A 16,376-nucleotide genomic window follows, 5' to 3' on the forward strand; every position below is an offset into this window, starting at 1 on the left:
CCGGGACCACACGGAGCCCACTATCCCGGCCTTCCGAGATTCCCGGACAGTCAGCTGTCTCAGCGGAGCCCCGGGCCCGTCATCCCACGGGGAATTCCCCAGGAAATAACCGGGCCATCATCTGAGGGGATGGCGCAGTCATCCGGAGAGGCAAGAGGGGGAGCAAGGATCCTGACAGCTCTCACCCCTTGCCCAGTCCTTCCTGTCACCGCCACCATCATCCAGGACCGATAAAATGGAGTGAGCCTCTCTCTCAGCAAGAGGTAGATACTCTCCAGCCCAGGACAGACCAGGTGACTCTGGAGTGGAGCAGAAGAAAGGTGAGGGAAATTTCAATAGGGAGCTGAATGACCGGGGTCAGAGTGACAATTTCTCTAAATCAAAAGCAGTGTAGTTTAGTGGACAGAGCATGGGCCCGGGAGTCAACAGAGCCTGGGTTCAAATCCTAGGTCTGCCACTTATCTGATGGGTGACAATGGGCAAGTAACTTCAGGTCTTTGGGGCCCGGTCCGGAACTCCAGGGATTCCCCTCAGAGCGGTGGCTGCTTTAGCTTTTGGGGACCGGGTCCATCTGCAGATGCATCTCAGTGTCCACGGGTGAACAGAGAGCTGAGGGCTGAGGGCTCCTCGATGTCCCTCCTGGGCTGACAGAACCCAGGAGTACGAGGCGAGCCAGGTGACAAGCCCAAACTGACAGAGGACAGCGATCACCAGCCCCACGGTATCCTGGTGAGTGCGTCCTGTGGTGGGGATTGAGAGGTGGTGTGAGGCCAGCAGCCCGTAGTGAATCTGTGCAGAATCTCACACTCTGCCCTCTGCCTCGGACCAGGGCAGCATTGCAGGCGGGTTGGCAGGAGCAGAAACCAGGCTTCAGAAGGGACGAGATAGTGGCAGGTACCGCAGCACGAGGCACTGGTACTAGAATCACTTCCACTGCTCAGGTTCTCAGTCGCATGGTCTTCGTACCTGGACAAACACTCATCTGCTATTTGTTTAGGATACCCCTTCCGGCGTCTCGCTGACATCCCTTCATCAGCCCTCCATCGGCCCTCCATCATCCCTCCATCGTCGCTTCCTCGTCCCTCCATCCTCCTTCCATCGACCGTTCATTAATACCCTATCAGCTCGTTATGGGCAGGGGACGTGTCTACCAACTCGGATTGTCCTCTCCTCCTTAACGCTTTAGTCCAGTGCTCCGCACACAGTAGGCCTTGAGTAAATGCCATCGATTAATGATTTCTCCCAGCCCTCTGCCAAGCCCGAGGCGATGTATGTAATTGGGATCCCACACCAGACCTCCCTGTTTAGCCAGACTTCAGTCTGCAGTTCATTTTCCTCGTATAGAGACAGCTGCAATCGGATTCCCTGGACCCACAGCTTTGTGTGTGCGCGTGTGTGCGCGTGCTCAAGGCAGGATAGGAGATTAGGGAGCAAATTCCAGGCTTTAAGGAAGGGGGACATCTGAATAGGGAACATTGGGGAATGTTCTCCATCACTCCCTAGGGAACAGGTTTGGGGTTCAGGGAAGAGCCGAATGAGTGACTAGGTACATTTTTGAGTTTATGCGACTAACTGTGTGACTGTCCTGTGAGAGAACCCCGATCTGTGAGTGAGCGGGGATACTTGTGAGGGTATTATGTGTTTGGATGCATTTATGTTTAGCTATTATTTTGGGTGTGAGTATGAATTTGTGTGCTTCAGGTTGCCTTGTAGGGTTAGCATATCCTTGTCTTTTGTGTCCACCAGCGGGTCGATTAACACGGTTGTTACTATTATTAGTCAGCCAATCAACTTAGTACAGCACTCTGCACACAGTAAGTGCTCAATAAATACGATTGAATGAATGAATATTTATTGAGCTCAGAGCAGAGCTCTGTTTGTAGAGCACTATACTAAGTGCATGGGAGAGTATAATATAACAGTACAACGGAGACACTCCCCACCCACAACGAGTTTACAGTCTCTGTACATATCTGTAATTTATTTTATATTAGCATCTTTATCCCAGTTTAGGCTGTAAGACTGTTGTGGGAAGGGAGCACGTCTACCAACTCTGCTACATTGTATTCTCCTAAGTGTTTAGCGCAGTGCTCTGCACACAGTAAATGCTCAAAAATACAGTTTCTTAACTACTTGATTGATTGATACTACAACTTCTACTAGGGCTTTTGCTGCTATTACTGCTACTATTACTGTGACTGCTTTCCCCTCTTGTATCTTTGTCATCTTTATGTCCTCAGTTGGAGAATTATCGTGTCAATTCTCCTTGGGAATTCCGTCCTAGCTAGGTGGAAGACCTATACCAAGTTTCTAGGTCATTCTGTAATTGATACCTCTCTTCCAATATACCATAAGTTGCTCCTCCCATAGACTCACTGGCAAAACATATGTTCATTTCTTCATTTCATCAAGATCTTTGTCCTATGCAGTGAGTCATCATCACCTACCAATGACTAACATCTCCACGGTGAGGGAATTCCTCCTGCTGGGATTCTCGGAGGTCCGGGAGCTGCAGCTGGTCCACGCTGCCCTGCTCCTCCTGGTTTACCTGGCGGCCCTGACGGGGACTCCCCTCATCGTTGCCGTCACCACCCTCGACCGACGCCTCCACACCCCCATGTACTTCTTCCTCAGGAATCTGTCCGTCCTCGACCTCTGCTACATCTCCGTCACCATCCCCAAATCCATCCACAACTACCTGACCGACCGTAGATCCATCTCCCTCCTGGGTTGTGCCGCTCAGGTACTCTTCGTGGTCTGATTTGCCTGCTCAGAGCTGTTGACCCTCGCGGCCATGTCCTATGACCGCTATATCGCCATCTGCCTCCCACTGAGCTACGAGGTCGTCATGAACAGAGAGGCCCGTGGGAAGATGGCCGCCGCCTCGTGGGTTAGTGGGGGCTTGATTGGTGTCTTGTTTTCAGTTCCGAACTTCTCCCTGTCCTTCTGTGGGTCCAAAATCGTCCAGAAGTTTTTCTGTCACGTCCCCTACCTGCTGAAGATCACCTGCTCCGAGGATCACATCGCTGTCGACGTGAGCGTCACTGCTGGAGTGGCGTTAGGCGTCATCTGCTTCATTCTCATCATCGTCCCATATGTGCGCATTTTCCGGGCTGTGATGAGGACGCCAGTCACCGAGAGCTGGGTCAAAGCCTTCTCCACCTGCCTGCCCCACCTTGTCGTCGTCACTGTTTTCCTCTCTGCAGGTGCATTTGTCTACATCAAACCGCCATCAGAATCATCCTTGATCGTGGACCGGCTGGCGTCCGTGTTCTACGCAGTGGTATCCCCTGCTCTGAACCCCCTTATCTACAGCCTGAAGAACGGGGACATGAAAACAACCATGAGTAGGCTCCTAAAAGGGTCATTTACCTGACCTCCGCTCTGGGACAAAAAGTATCCTTCCTTGTGCAAATCATATCACACCACGACTTAACCAAGGAACTGCCCTTGGACCTAGCCAGAAACTTAGCTGTCCTACTGGGTTCACAGAAAATGCTGGACTTTGATGAATTGTCAAAGTCTGGGAGGGAGGTGGCTAAGATTGAAATATGTCCAACAATCCAGTTTTGGGGAGGCATCATGGCCTAAAATAAGGGGAGATCCTGTAGACAATCAACCTACCAATCAACCTACGCATCAGGCAGAAACTCCTCACCCTCGGCATGAAGGCTCTCCATCACCTCGCCCCATCTTACCTCACCTCCCTTCTCTCCTTCTACAGCCCAGCCCGCACCCTCCGCTCCTCTGCTGCTAATATCCTCACCGTGCCTCGTTATCGCCTGTCCCGCCGTCGACCCCCGGCCCACGTCATCCCCCTGGCCTGGAATAATAATAATAATGATAATAGCATTTATTAAGCACTTACTATGTGCAAGGCACTGTTCTAAGCGCTTGGGGTATACAAGGTGATCAGGGTGTCCCACAGGGGGCTTACGGTCTTCACCCCCATTTTACAGATGAGGTAACTGAGGCCCAGAAAAGTTAAGTGACTTGCCCAAAGTCACACAGCTGACAAGTGGCAGAGTCAGGATTCGAACCCATGACCTCTGACTCTAAAGTCCGTGCTTTTTCCACTGAGCCACGCTGCTTCCCCCTCCCTCCCCACATCCGCCAAGCTAGCTGTCTTCCTCCTTTCAAGGCCCTACTGAGAGCTCACCTCCTTCAGGAGGCCTTCCCAGACCGAGTCCCCTCCTTCCTCTCCCCCTCCTCCCCCTCCATCTCCCCGCCTTACCTCCTTCCCTTCTCCACAACACCTGTATATATGTATATATGTTTGTACATATTTATTACTCTATTTATTTATTTTACTAGTACATATCTATTCTATTTACTTTATTTTGTTAATATGTTTTGATTTGTTCTCTGTCTCCCCCTTCTAGACTGTGAGCCCATTGTTGGGTAGGGACCGTCCCTATATGTTGCCAACTTGTACTTCCCAAGCGCTTAGTACAGGGCTGTGCACACAGTAAGCGCTCAATAAATACGATTGATTGATTGATTGATTAATTGATTGATAGACAGTAAGCTCACTCTGGACAGGGAATGTGTTTAACAACTCTGGTAACCTGAACTCTCCCATGTGCTTAGTACAGTAAATCCAGTTTGGGGGCGTCTCTATTCCCTGCTCTTCCACTTGTCTTCTGTGTGACCTTGGGCCAGCCACTTAACTACTCCCTGCCTCAGTTACCTCATCTGTAAAATGGGGATTATGACTGTGAACTCCACATGGGACAACCCGATTACCCTGTATCTACTCCAGTGTTTAGAACAGTATTTGTCACATAGCAAGTAATAATAATAATAATAATAATAATAATAATAATAATAATAATAATTTTGGTATTTGTTAAGCGCTTACTGTGTGCCAAGCACTGTTCTAAGCGCTGGGGGAGATACAAGGTAATCAGGTTGTCCCACGTGGAGCTCACAGTCTTAATCCCCATTTTACAGATGAGGTAACTCAGGCCCAGATAAGTTAAGTGACTTGCCCAAAGTCACACAACCGATAAATGCCAGAGCTGGGATTAAAACCAATGACCTCTGACTCCCATGCCCGTGCACTTTCCACTGAGCTACGCTGCTTCTCTAAGTAAGTAAGTACTTAAGTACTTAAGTATTCAACAAATACCATAATCTTTTTAAATTTTATCATGGCCTAAAGGAATGAGAATCGCTCTAGACTGTAAACTCGCTGTGGGCAGGGAACGTGTCTACCAACTCTGTTATAGTGAAATTTTCCAAGTGCTGGGCCCAGAATAAGTTCTCAATAAAGATGATTGATTGAGACTTGACTTCTGATTCCAGCTCTGCTACTGGCCTGCTGTGTGACCTAGGGACAGTGACTTAACAATAATGATATCTTTATTACTAACGATTATGAAAATGTAATGATATGCTCCTTAGCAAGACTCTGGGGGTGGGAATGAAAGTTGTAAAATGGGAGGTGGTATTAGAGAAGGGAAGAAAGGGTGACTGCAGCTTCATCTGTCTTATCTCCATCTTCTCTCATCAGTCCATCTTTCCTTCCTTCCATCCATCCTCCTAACCATTCATCTATCCTTCCATCCATCCAGAGCGCAGGCTTGGGACTCAGAGGGCGTGGGTTCTAATCCCAGTTCCGCTACTTGTCTGCCTTGTTACCTGGAGCAAGTCAGTTCACTTCTGTGCCTCAGTTACATCATTTGTAAAATGGGGATTAAGACTTTAGCTCCATGTGGGACAGGGACTGTGTCCAACATGATTACCTTGCACCTATTCCAGCACTTACAACAGTGCTTGGCACATAGTAAGCGCTTAACAAAGACTATAATTATTACTATTATTACTATCAATGGATTTATTGACCACATCCTGGGTGAAAAACACTGTAGTAAGCTCTCAGGAGAGTTGAAAAGAGATAAAGATGCATTGTTCCTGCTTTTAGGAGATTATGATCTAATGAGGGAGATAGACACAGAGTAAATTACGTAGAGAAGGAAGGAGAGAAGGGAAAGATGAGAAAGTGGATGAACGCTTGATTCAAGAGTACAGTTCAAACAGTAGGTATGGAGAGCGCTTCAACGGATTTACAATCAGGGCAAGTCAGAGGAAGCAGCGTTGCCTAGTGGGTCGAGCGCTGGCCTGGGATTCAAATGGACACGGGTTCTGATCCTTGTTCCATCACATGTCTGTTGTGTGATCTTGGGCAGGGTCGCTTAACTTCTCCGTGCCTCAGTTCCCTCATCTGTGAAATGGGGATTGAGATGTGAGCCCCACGGGGGACATGGACTCTGCCTAATCCGATTAGATTTGTATCTACTCCAGCACTAAGTATAGTGCCTGATATATAGTAAACGCTTCATGTAGACCATAAGAAAGTGTTACAATTAGCTGATTGATTGACGGATCGAGTGTCTCAGGTTATGAATTAGACAAAGATGAAACCATTTACGGTGGCTAAAGACTGTCGCTGAAAACAGGAACCGTTAGGACGCTGGGATGCAGATGCTGTTGTTTCCACGGGAACCCCGAGGCCCAGAAACATCGTTGATGCTGCAGGGAGCGGACCCCTGTCTCCCAGGAGCCTCAGGAACCACGTGACAAGAGGGTACATGCCTTGTCCAGGCCACGAGGTCCCTCGGCAGGGCCCCGAGCCATCCTCCTCGATCTCCCTCTTAGCAGCTCCTGCTTTATCTACAGGGACCAGAGCCGGTCTGGAGAGCTTCTCAGGGTCTGAGGGAGAGTGGAGAGGGATCGAGGGCTCCTCTCTGTTCCTTCCTGGCTGACTGAATCCAGGGGTCTGAGGGAAAAGAAGGGACCAGCCCAGCTCTGCAGAGGTCAGCGACCACCAGCCCCACGCTGCCCAGGTGAAAGTGACTGGGGGTGAGTGGGATGGAGGGGTGGGGGTGGACAAGGATGAGGATGGAAGATATGGAACCAGTTTTGGGGCCTGAGTTGGGGTTCGGGCCAGGGTCTAGGTCTCCAGCGGGGTAGGGGTGCTAGCATGAGGGGAGGTGTTTTCCAGTTCAGTAACCCCCAACCATCATACACCTCTCCTTCCTCCTCAAACTTCGCTACCATGCCAACCACCCGCCGGGCTACGGTGCTCCAGCATAGTGTCAGCAATGTGGACTGCCACTTTGGTCTTCAGTGGGTCCCACAGTCCCTTGCAGACGGTAAATGACAGGGAGGGCTGTGAGAGTGTGACCAGCGTTGGACAGCCGCTGGTACTATCAGCAATTCCTCCATATAAGAGTTCTTCCCAAATGTTGAGAGAAGAGAAACAGTGTGAACGGTTGTAATCCCTGCCCTCATGGGCTTTCCAGCCTACTGGGCTAGGTTGACACAGCCTAATTTACTATCAATCAATTAATCTTGAATCATATTGATTGAGCACGTATTGTGTGCACTAAGCAATTAGAGAGTAATAATAATGATTCGTACTTGTTAAGCTCTTACCATGTCCCAAGAACTGTCCTAAGCTCTGGGGTAGATACAAGTTAAGCAGGTTGGATACAGTCTTTGTTCCAAATGGGGCTCACAGTCTTAACTCCCATTTTACAGATGAGGTAACGGAGGCTCAGAGAAGTTGAACGACTTGCCCATGGTCACACAGCAGACATGGGGTGGAGCTGGAATTAGAACCCGGGTCCTTCTGTCCTTCTGGATAGGCCTATGCTCTATCCACTTTATAACGCCACAACAGACACATCCCCTGCCCCTTCTAGAAGTAAAAAAAGAATAGAAAGATGAATATGCAGGTATTGTGTGCTATTTTACAGATAAGGAAACTGAGCCCCAGCGAAGTGAAGGGATTTGCCCAAGGTCCCACGGCAGCAAAGGAACAGAGGCAGGATTAGAGCCCAGGTCCTCTGACTCCCATTAAGCTATGCTTGGGAGAATACAATAGAACAATCAATCAATCAATCAATCGTATTTATTGAGCGCTTTCTGTGTGCTGAGCACTGTACTAAGCGTTTAGGAAGTACAAGTTGGCAACATATAGAGACAGTCCCTACCCAACAGTAGGCTCACAGTCTAAAAGGGAGAGACAGAGAACGAAATCAATCATACTAACAAAATAAAATAAATAGAATAGATATGTACAGGTAAAATAAATAAATAAATAAATAGAGTAATAGATATGAACAAACATATATACATATATACAGGTGCTGTGGGGAAAGGAAGGAGGTAAGATGGGGGGGATGGAGAGGGGGACGAGGGGGAGAGGAAGGAAGGGGCTCAGTCTGGGAAGGCCTCCTGGAAGAGGTGAGCTCTCAGTAGGGCCTTGAAGGGAGGAAGAGAGCTAGCTTGGCGGATGGACAGAGGGAGGGCATTCCAGGCCTGGCGGATGACGTGGGCCGGGGGGTCGATGGCAGGACAGGCGAGAACGAGGTACGGTGAGGAGATTAGCAGCAGAGGAGCGGAGGGTGCGGGGTGGGCTGTAGAAGGAGAGAAGGGAGGTGAGGTAGGAGGGGGCGAGGTGATGGAGAGCCTTGAAGCTCAGGGTGAGGAGTTTCTGCCTGATGCGCAGATTGATTGGTAACCACTGGAGATTTTTGAGGAGGGGAGTAACATGCCCAGAGCGCTTCTGGACAAAGACAATCCGGGCAGCAGCATGAAGTATGCATTGAAGTGGGGGGAGAAACGAGGATGGGAGATCAGAGAGAAGGCTGATGCAGTAGTCCAGACGGGATAGGATGAGAGCTTGAACGAGCAGGGTAGCGGTTTGGATGGAGAGGAAAGGGCGGATCTTGACAATGTTGCGGAGGTGAGACCGGCAGGTTTTGGTGATGGCTTGGATGTGAGGGGTGAATTGGAGAGCGAAGTCGAGGATGACACCAAGGTTGCAGGCTTGTGAGACGGGAAGGATGGTAGTGCCGTCAACTGAGATGGGAAAGTCAGGGAGAGGGCAAGGTTTGGGAGGGAAGACAAGGAGTTCAGCCTTGGACATGTTGAGTTTTAGGTGGCGGGCAGACATCCAGATGGAGATGTCCTGAAGACAGGAGGAGATGCGAGTCTGGAGGGAGGGGGAGAGAGCAGGGGCAGAGATGTAGATCTGGGTGTCATCAGCGTAGAGGTGATAGTTGAAGCCTTGGGGGCGAATGAGGTCACCAAGGGAGTGCGTGTAAATCGAGAACAGAAGGGAACCAAGAACTGAAACTTGGCGAACCCCCACAGTAAGGGGATGGGAGGGGAGGAGGAGCCTGCAAAAGAGACTGAGAATGAACGACCGGAGAGATAAGAGGAGAACCAGGAGAGGACGGAGTCTGTGGAGCCAAAGTCATATAGCGTGTTGAGGAGAAGGGGGTGGTCCACAGTGTCGAAGGCAGCTGAGAGGATCAGGGCCCACCAGGGTCACGTGGTTCTTGGTCCTTGAAACTGGTCTACAGGATGAAATATTGTCTCAGACGTTTTTCTGCCGACTCCTTGTTTTCTGTTTCTCAATTTCTGCTTTCCATTCAGTAGCTGTTTGAGTTATCTGCTGTTGCTCATTTTCCTTTCATCACTCACTCAATCAATCAATCGATAGTATTTATTGCATGTTTACTGTGTGTGGAACTCTGATCACCACCCCACATAGCACTGGGCATAGTTCAGGTGATTATAACATGATGGTTGGAGACTTACTACTTTTCAGAATTTCATTGTTCATGGAATTCGTTAAGCACTTACTATGTGTCAAGCACTCTTCTAAGTACAAAACAATCAGGTTCCACACGGGGCTCACAGTCTAAGTCGGGGGGAGGAACAGGTATTGAATCCCCATTTTACAGATGAGGAAACTGAGGGATGGAGAAATGGAGTGACTTGCCCAAGGTCACATAGCACGGAATTGGCAGAGCTAGGATTACAACTCTGGTCCTCTGACATCTGGGCCAGTGCTCCTTCCACTAGGCCATGGTGCTTCGCTGATCTTTTCTTGTAGTTTGAGAGTTAGTCCTGAATAATTAGTGGTGCTGGTGGAACTCTGCTTCAGTAGGTGTGGTGCCCGGATGGTTTAGTGGATAGAACATGGGCCCAAACGTCAGAGGACCTTGGTTGTAATCCTAACTCTGCCAATTCCCTGCTATGTGACCTTGGGCAAGTCACTTCATTCCTCCATCCCTCAGTTGCCTCATCTGTAAAATCGGGACTAAGACCACGAACCCCAGGGGGGACAGCGACTATGTCCAAGCATATTAACTTGCATCTACCCAAGTGCTTAGTACAGTGCCTGTCACATAGTAAGTGCTTAACAAATACCAGTTTGAAAATAACAACACAGAAAAGCATTGCTTATCAATGTGAGTGCCAGTGAAAAAAACAAAAACAAAACAAAAATTAATTAATCACACGGGAAAATTACTTTTGTTTGAGCCATACTGTGCACATGCATGCGCGCGCTCGCGCGCGCGCACACACACACACACATTTAGACATGAAACTGTTCAGACATGCAAAAATAGGAGCAAGGTACATTCTGCAACGTGGTAATTGGTCAGTGTAAAGTTTAGAAGTTTGAGGTCGGGTTCCAAGGAAGGGAGATGAGTCAGTTCAGGAGCTAATCCCCCACCGATGACATTGTTTCTCGGGGAAAAGTAGTTCCGACTGACAATGATACGACTTTGAGTGTCACCTTCCTTTAAGACTTGTGCCCTCTTTCGAAGGGTGGCCTTCAGCTCAGGAGGCAGAAGACGAATCTAATCTGACACAGTCTGTCTGTGGAAACGAGGAGCTTGTTCTAAATAAGTGTTATACATGGTGTTCCATTCTTCTGGGGTGGTCTGTTGGTGAAAAACACAAAGAACCAGTCTCTGAAAGATGCTGGGGTCAGTTACTGTGGCCATGCAAACTCCAGCAGGCAAAGAATGGTGATTTCACATCCCTAAGATGGAAGGAATTCCCTGCCTAGCCCTCTCCCCTGTGTGGCCTTCATGTCCCTGTTCCTCTGGCTGTAGATAAGGGGGTTCAGGGCGGGGGGCACCATGGTGTAGGACACGGATATCAGCAAGTCCAGGACTGAGGGCGAATCGGAGGGTGGCTTCAAGAAAGCATAGAAACAAGTGATTACAAAGAGAATGAAGACGGCGGCCGGCATCCTCAACACTGACCGGAAGATGCGCGCATATGAGGCGATGATGAGAATGAAGCAGACGACCCCTAACACTAAACCTACGGTAATGCTCACGTCAACAGCGTCGTGGTCCTCGGATCAGGTATCTTCACCAGGGAGGTGACGTCACAGAAAAACTGCTGGACGACGTTGGACCCTTAGAAGGACAGGGAGAAGGTCAGAGCCGAAAACAAGATTCCAAACAGGCCCCCACAGAGCCACGAGCGGCTGCCATCTTCCCACAAGCCACTCTGTTCATGAAGACCTCGTAATGTAGGGGGAGGCAGGTGGCAGCATAGCGGTCATAGGACATCACCGTGAGGAGAAATTATTCTGCACCTACAAAAAGAAAATCACCAGACAGACCTGCTGGCACAGCGTAAGGGGTTTCTCTACGGTTGGTCAGGGCGTTGTGGATGGATTTGGGGACGGTGTTGGAGACGTAGCAGAGGTCGAAGACAGACAGGTTCCTGAGAAAGAAGTACATGGGGGTGTGGAGGCGCCGGTCGAGGGCTGTGACGGCGACGATAAGGAGATTCCCTGTCAGGGTCACCAGGTAGACCAGGAGGAACAGCGCGGCGTGGACCAGCTGCAGTTCCCGGACCTCCGAGAATCCCAGCAGGAGAATTCCCCTCACCGCCATGCGGTTGACCATTTCCCAAAGATTGCTGAGACCATATACAAAAGCACTTAGGAGGAAGATATTTCAGAACCTCAACAGAAAATGAAAGTCAAATCAATCAATCAATCATCAGGGCCCTGATCCTGTCCTCCAGGGATTCCCCTCAGAGTTGTGCCAGCTTTACCTTTGGGGGTGGGGTCTGCCTGGAGAAGCATCTCAGTGTCCGCTGGAGAGTGGAGAGGGGATGAGGGCGCCTCGTTGTGCCTCCTTGGCTGACTGAATCCAGGAATCCGAGGGGAAACAGGGGACCAGCCCAGCATGGCAGAGGTCGGCGACCCCCAGCCCCACGTTGCCCTGGTGAGTGTGCGCTGGGGTGTGTATGGAGGGGCGCAGAGAGGCCAGCAGCCCGTAGTGAGTCTATGGAGAATCTTGCACTCGGCCCCCAGGTTGAAGTTCGGATCAGGGCTGCATTGCAGGCGGGTTTGCAGGAGCAGAAACCAGGCTTCAGCGGGGACGAAACAGTGGCAGGTACCACAGCACAAGCCACCAGTAGTGCAATTACTTCCTCCGCTGAGGTTCTTAGTCGCACGATCTTTGTACCTGGACCAGCACTTACCTGCTGTTTGTTCTAGGACAGCTCCTTCATCATCTCGCTGACAGCCCTTCATCGGCCCTCTACTGGCCCTCTGTCATCCCTCCATCATCTCTTCGTCGCCCCTTCGTCAACGCCCCATCTTTCTTCCATCCCCCTAGACTGTCAGCTTGTTATGGGCAGGGAACGTATCTACCAACTCTGTTGGATTGTCCTCTCCTTAACATTTTAGTCCAGTGCTCCAAACACAGTAAGCGCTCAGTAAATACCATCAATTATTCATTTCTCCCAGCACTCTGCCAAGACCAAGTTGACATATGTAATTGGGGTTCCACGTCATACCCTTCCCTGTTTAACCGGACTTCACTCTGCAGTTCATTTTCCTCGTATTGAGACAGCTGCAATTGGATTCCCTGGATATGCAGGTGTGTGTGTGTGTGTGTGTGTGTGTGTGTGTGTGTGTGTGTGTGTGTGTGTGTGTGTGTGTGTACGAGCGTACGAGCTTAGGGCAGGGTAGAATCATGGGGCAAATCCCAGACTTTAGGGAAGAGGTACATCTTTGTAGGAAACAGTGGGGAATGTTCTCCGTTTCACCCTAGTGAACAGGTTTGGGGGTCACAGAAGAGCTAAATGAGTGATTAGATACGCTTATGGGTGTATGCGTCTACCTACCTATTTGTATTTTACTCTCCCAAGTGATTAGCACAGTGCTTTGCCAAAAGTAAATGCTCAATAAATACGACTGAATCTGTGCGACTGTCCATGTGTGGGAGAACCCCGGTCTGTGAGTGAGCGGGAATACATGTGAGGGCATTATGTGTTTGGATACATGTATATTTAGCTGTAATTCTGTGGGTGAGAATGAATTTCTGTGCTTCAGGGTGCCTTGTAGGGTTGGTATATCCTTGCTTTTTGTGTCCACGGGGGGCTCAATAAACACTGTTATTACTATTACCAGTCAGTCAATCAGCTTAATACAGTGCTCTGCACACAGTAAGCGCTCAATAAATACGACTGAATTAATGAATATTTATTGAACTCAGAGCAGAGCTCTGTGTGTAGAGCACTATACTAAGTGCTTGGGAGAGTACGGTATAACAGTGTAACACACACTCCCTACCCAGAATGAGCTTACAGTCTCTGTACATATCCGTAATTTATATTATATTAACATCTTTATACCCCTTTAGACTGTAAGGTTGTTGTGGGGAGGGAACATGTCTACCAACTCTGTTACGTTGTATTCTCCCAAGTACTTAGTACAGTGCTCTGCATACAATAAATGATCAAAAATACTGTTTCCCAATTGCTTGATTGACTGATACTACAACTTCTAGAAGGGCGTTTGCTGTTATTACTGCTATTATTACCATGACTGCTTTCCCGTCTTATATCTTTGTCATTTTGTTGTCCCCACTGGGAGAATTACGGTATCAGTCCCCCTTTGGAATTCCCTCCTAGCTACGTGGATCCTAGTTACGTGGAAGGCCTTTACCAAGTTTCTAGGTCATTTTGTAATTGATAACTCTCTTCCAATATACCATAAGCTTCTCCTTCCATAGACTCACCAGCAAAATTCCTGTTGATTTCTTCACCTCATCAAGATCTTTGTTCTGTGCCGGGAGTCATCATCATCTACCAGTTACCAACATCTCCATGGTGAGGAAACTCCTCCTGCTGGGTTTCTCCGTAGTCCGAGAGCTGCAGCTGGTCCAGGCGGTTCTGTTCCTCCTGGTCTACCTGGCAGCCCTGACGGGAAATCTCCTCATCGTCACCATTACCGCCTTCCACCGGCGCCTCCACACCCCCACGTCCTTCTAAATCAGGCACCTGTCGGCACTCGACCTCTGCTACATCTCTGTCACCGTCCCCAAATGCATCCAGAACTCGCTGACCAACAAGAGATCCATCTCCCTAGCGGGCTGTGCCGTCCACGTCTTCTCCGTAGCCTGGGTTGGTGGCTCAGAGCTGTCTATCCTCACGGTGAAGTCCTATGACAGCTACGCTGCCATCTGCCTCCCTATGAGCTACGAGGTCGTCAAGGCTTGAGGTTCCTTTGGGAAGATGGCTGCTGCTTCCTGGCTCAGCACGGGACTGTTTGCCGCAATGTGTTCAGCTGGGACGTTCTCCCTGTCCTTCTGCTGGTCCAGCACCTTCCCCCAGTTCTTCTGTGACATCCCTGCGCTGCTGAAGATCACATCCTCCGAGAAGCACATCGCCATCGACGCGACTGTGATTTCTGGGGCAGCCTTAGGTGTCGTCTGTTTCATTTCCATCGCAGTCACATACGTGCACATCTTCGGGGCTGTGCTGAGGATGCTGGCCATCGAGGGCCGGGCCAAAGCCTTCTCCACTTGCCTGCCTCACCTCATCGTCGTCACTGCTTTCCTTTCTATGGGTTTATTTGTTTGTGTAAAGCCGCCCTCAGAATCCTCCTTGATCGTGGACCTGCTGGTGTCCGTTTTCTACACGGTGGTGCCCCCGGCCCTGAAACCCCTCATCTGCGGCCTGAGGAACCGGGACATGAAGGCCGCCATGCGCAGGATCATAAAGGGGTCATTCACCCAGCCCCTGCTCTGGGACAAATGACTCCTTCCTTGTGCAAATAATCTCACACCACCACTTTAGCGAGGATGTGCCCTTGGACCTAGCCATATACTTAGCTGTCCTACAGGGTTCACAGACAACGCTGGACGTTGATGAATTGTCAAAGGCTGGGAGGGAGGTGGCTAAGACTGAAGTATGACTGACAATCCAGTTTGCCCTTGTAGACTGTAAACTCACAGTGGGCAGGGAATGTGCTTACCAAATATGTTAAACTGTACTCTCCCAAGTGCTTAGTACAGTAAATCCTGTTTTGGGGAGGTTCTAATCCCTGCTCAGCCACATGTCGTCTGTGTGACATTAGGCAAACCACGTAACTTCTCCGTGCCTCAGTTACTTCATTTGTAAAATGGGGATTAAGACTGTGAACCCCACATGGGTCAACCCGATTACCTTGTATGTACCCCACTGTGCTTAGAATAGTGCTTGCCACATAGCAAGTGCTTAACAAATACCAGAAGTTTTTTAAAAAAGTATCATGGCCTTAAAAAATGGGAATCGCTCTAGGCTATAAGCTCACTGTGGGCAGGGAACGTGTTTACTAACTCTGTTATTTTGAACTTTTCCAAGTGCTTAGTACAGTGCTGGGCTCACAGTAAGTGCTCAATAGATATGTTTGATTGATTGATTGAGCCTCAGGTTGTGGTGCCAACTCTTCTACTGGCTTGCTGTGTGACCTAAGGACAGTGACTTAACATCCCTAGAATCTCTCTTGCTCTTACACTCTGAGTCCCTGTGGGACAGGAATTGTGTTTGAACTGATTTTTTATTTCTACTCCAGCACGTGGAACAGTTTAGGCACACAACCTCCTAATAAATACAATAAGCACAGCTGGCACTTGTCAGCTGAGTGAATTTGGGCAAGTCACTTAACTTCTCTGTGCCTCAGTCACCTCATATGCAAAATGGGGATTAAGAATGTGAGCCCCACGTGGAACAACCTGATTACCGTGTATCTCCCCCAGAGCTTAGAACAGTGCTTGGCACATAGTAAGCGCTTAACAAATGCCATTATCATTATTATTATTTATAATGATATCATTATTAGTAACGATTATGAAAACATAATATGCTTTATAGCAATACTCTGGGGGTGGGAATGAAAGTTGGGAAATGGGAGATGGTATGGGAGAAGGGAAGAAAGGATGACTGCAGCTCCATCTTTCTTGTCAACTCCATCCTCTCTTGTCAATCCGTCTTTTCTTCCTGCCATCCATTAATCCTTCCAACCATTCATCTATCCATCCATCCATCCATCCATCAATCCATCCAGAGCACGGGCTTGGGAGACAGAGGTCGTGAGTTCTAATCCCAGCTCCCCTATTTGTCTGCCCTGTGACCTTGGCCAAGCCACTTCACTTTTCTGTGACTCAGTTACCTCATTTGTAAAATGGGGATTGCGACTGTGACCCCCATGTGGGACAGGGACGACTGTGCCCAACCTGATTACCTTGTATCTACTCCAGCACTTAGAAGGG

The sequence above is a fragment of the Tachyglossus aculeatus genome, unplaced genomic scaffold (assembly GCF_015852505.1).
Source record: "Tachyglossus aculeatus isolate mTacAcu1 unplaced genomic scaffold, mTacAcu1.pri SUPER_30, whole genome shotgun sequence".
Lineage (NCBI taxonomy): Eukaryota > Metazoa > Chordata > Mammalia > Monotremata > Tachyglossidae > Tachyglossus > Tachyglossus aculeatus.